Genomic DNA, 3,657 nt, shown 5'->3' with positions numbered 1-3,657 from the left:
TTGTATTGGTGACCATTGGTCTTAGTTTCGGTAAATTTTTTAAAATAAATGGCTAGCGAATAAAAATTTTTGAGAAACAGCTGCAACTATTTGCAGCACTATTTATTATCAATTTGTTTGTCAGCGCGCGCTCGTCCACGTTCTTTGTGGGCGCCACAGTTTGTGTCTTAGGATTGAACAAATTTTAGTAGCTAACGTTTCAAAACAAAAAAATATGTTACACAACAACAACAACAACACAACAGAGTCGGAAATTTCTGAAATACAGTGCACTCGGAAGGCAATTTTTGAGGCTCTACGAGAAAACTCTTAAGTCGAGCTATAATGAAAAACTTAAAATTTTAGAAGAGAAAATACCTACATTGATAAATATTGATCAAATTGTCATCAACCTTAACGAACGGGAAAGAGTCAAAAACTTATTTTCACAGTTTGAAGTAAAATGGAAAGCGGCTCACATATCATATGGCCGTTTAAAAAAAAAAACGAAAACTGGTGCAATTCATCCGTAAAAATAAAGGTGAGTTAGCGCAAATTACTATTACTATTTAAATTATTATTTTGTTCTTAGATTTTGATGAAAGCAAATCAAAAACAAAAGTAGTCAACTTATAATGAACCATCTTCGGGAAGTCGTGGTCGCCATTCATCTGATTTTTAGGAGCAAAAGAAGAAAGACCGAATCGCCAAGATCATCATACTCAACGTCTGAGTTAGTATACGCCACGCATATGAGTTTGCGTGCATCTGGAGCCCCAAATGCATCAAATGTTCTGAAAGAAGTTTCGTGTACGACGTCACGAAGAGTTTTAAAATTTCAGATCGCTTGCAGAAAGTCATTAGAAGAGCCCCTTCAAGAGATACATATCTCCGGACATTGCATTGCATTTAATTATAACAGCGAATTTGACAAAAGAGGCCTATCTTTTGGCAAGATCAGTGACTAACGAAAACCGACGTGGCTCTGTGTATCCTGCTTTTGAAAAAGTAGTAACTGCGAAAAACCGTTGTTACCCTCCAACTACTGAAATGAAAATTATTATTATTATTATTTCCCATTTAAAAGTGAAATAAAGCAAATTTTGCGTTATTGCCGTTTGTGTTATTTCACCCCCCCCTTTGAAGACAAGTACGGAAATTCCATTGCAAACATTGCTTGTTCACACGACAAGTAGATTGTTATCATCTTAAAAAGAAATAATCGAATCGCTGCATCCAGATGTAACAAATAACATGAAACTGTTCTTAAAATGGGCACAATATTTAACATATGTTTTTAGCCATTTTGTGTCAGCGATTCTGTTTTCTACACTTTCAACAATAAATTTGGATTTCTTGATACAAAAAAACAGTCAGTTTCGATTTTCACTAGAATAGCTCGATTTTCAACAAATATGGTCGGCCATTTTATGTCAGCCATTTTGTATTTCACATTTTTGACATCAAATTCGAATTCCTCGACCCAAAAAACGTAAAAAAATATACTTTCAAACATATACTTTTGAAGTTCCAATTTTGGCCAGCTTTTCGGTCGATCTAGACCACTGTGATACGGCCCAATAAATATGACCACACATTACAAAACCAAATGGAACCCACATTGCATATGGGTTAATAAAAGTGGATTTACAATTGCTAACAACAATTTAAAACTGCAATCTAAAATACAACTGCCTTTAAATAGTTGAACTCCATTGGTTTAAAGTTTTTGAAGATTTTGATCCAGTTTTAAAGTAGGGGTCTTCACACCTGCCTGAACAAAGTCCCTCTCCTACTTTACTGTCTCTTACAAATCAGTGTCTGCAGTGCAAATTAACGATTTGGCTACAATTCTAGAACAAATTTAATATAACTTAAAGCACGGTGGTAGAACAAAGCTAGATAAATGCATAGTTGTATTTTGGATTACGTTTTCTTGTAACAAATTTTTTACATACATACGTATGTCATTTGGTCGAAAAACTAAAATAAAAATCGTCAAAACGTCAATTCGGCAATGCTGGTTCTTGCCTTCTTTCGTCTGTAGACCAGCGAAATAATCAACAGAACAATCTACATATATGTTTATTGAAAAAGGGAAACTTTAAGAGCAACCCTAAAATGGGCGTCGCCAGGATCGAATTTAGGGGGGGGGGGGGGGGGGGGGGGGGCTGACATAAAAAAATTCCTCGAAATTTTTATTTCGAAATTTTAATGTAGTTGATTGATTAATCCTTATTAATATATATGCATTTGAAAAGACAATATTAACTAATGGCCAAATATAAATTTAGTTCAGTAAGTAGAGTAGAGTACTAAACTTACATTGGACTAGAGGAATATTAACAGGAAATCGACACCTGAGTGGAAACTCCACCTATTTCGGCAGCCAGTTCCAAAACGCCTCATTTCAGAAAACTTTTCCAGAACGCCTTATTTTAGAACTTGGTTAAAGAATGCCCTATCTCAGAATTTTATTGAAGAACGCCCTTTCTCAGAATTCGGTTCACAAACGCAATATCTCAGCACATTTTCAATATACATATTTTCATTTGAGATAGGGCGTTTTGCAACCGAATTCTGAAATAGGGCATTTTTAAACCAAATTCTGGGTATTTTTCAATACAAATTCTGAAATAGGACGTTCCTGAAAAGTTTTCTGAGTTCGGGCGTTTGTGAACTGGCTGCCAAAATAGGTCGATCTTCCACTCAGGTGTCGAAGTATAACTACTATTTCCATACTACAAAAATATGTAGAACAGGCGTAAAAAAATAAATAAATGTGAAGTAAATACATACCGTCACCCTTATGCCAGAAGCATGAATGTGCAAATTTACCAATTTTGAATTATTGCGTTGACTTGATTAACCTTTCGATGTTCTATGTTATGCCAAAACCCATAATACCGTGCGTACACGCAAAACACATATGTATTTCACAATGTCAATTACATGAATTCAGAGATAAGTCTCGTAAAAAACTTTCAAACTTGATTTCTCAAAATTTTAATTTTGACACATTTATGTTTCTGGCATGCGAGAGTAATAAAATTTTGTTCTTATTTTAATTGAATACATTTTTTGTTCTATTTGGCCCTCAAGTTACCTCGCACCTGACATTATGGGGGTTAACGGACCTCGCATTCAGCGAGTTGAAAACCCCATATATATCGTCACCTGAAATGCAAAAAGACGTAATAACATGGTAAATGAAATGGAAGAAGTCGTGACTAATAATTTTTTTTTCATAAAACGATGTGGGGAGTTGTAGTTCGATGAAATCCATCATATAAATCAAAAAGTGAATTTAGAATTTCTCATTAGTTATGACTTTTTGCATTTCAACGATGATGTTGGTTACGTCTTCTTGCATTTCAGGTGACGATATGAATTTTCAGGTTTATTCAATTAATTTTTCCCTACTTGACCTTCAAAAGACCACGAACCTGGCGTGATGGGGGATAACTGACGTCGGATTCAAATTCAGCGCGTCGAATAAAAAAGGTTGCTCAGCAAACTGGTTAATTGTTTCTGCAATTACTTCACATTGATTCTCAAAAACAAATTTTCGATGTATACTTAATATGCATAAACCGGACTCGCTGCAGCGGCACTATCCATTCGTAGGTAAAAAATTCCTACTGGGTGATAGAGTACAACTAAGGACAGGAACCGTTC

Source organism: Rhagoletis pomonella, unplaced genomic scaffold (assembly GCF_013731165.1).
Source record: "Rhagoletis pomonella isolate Grant_MI unplaced genomic scaffold, Rhpom_1.0 Rhpom_scaffold_00008, whole genome shotgun sequence".
Taxonomy (NCBI): domain Eukaryota; kingdom Metazoa; phylum Arthropoda; class Insecta; order Diptera; family Tephritidae; genus Rhagoletis; species Rhagoletis pomonella.
Note: the sequence above shows the minus strand (reverse complement) of the source record.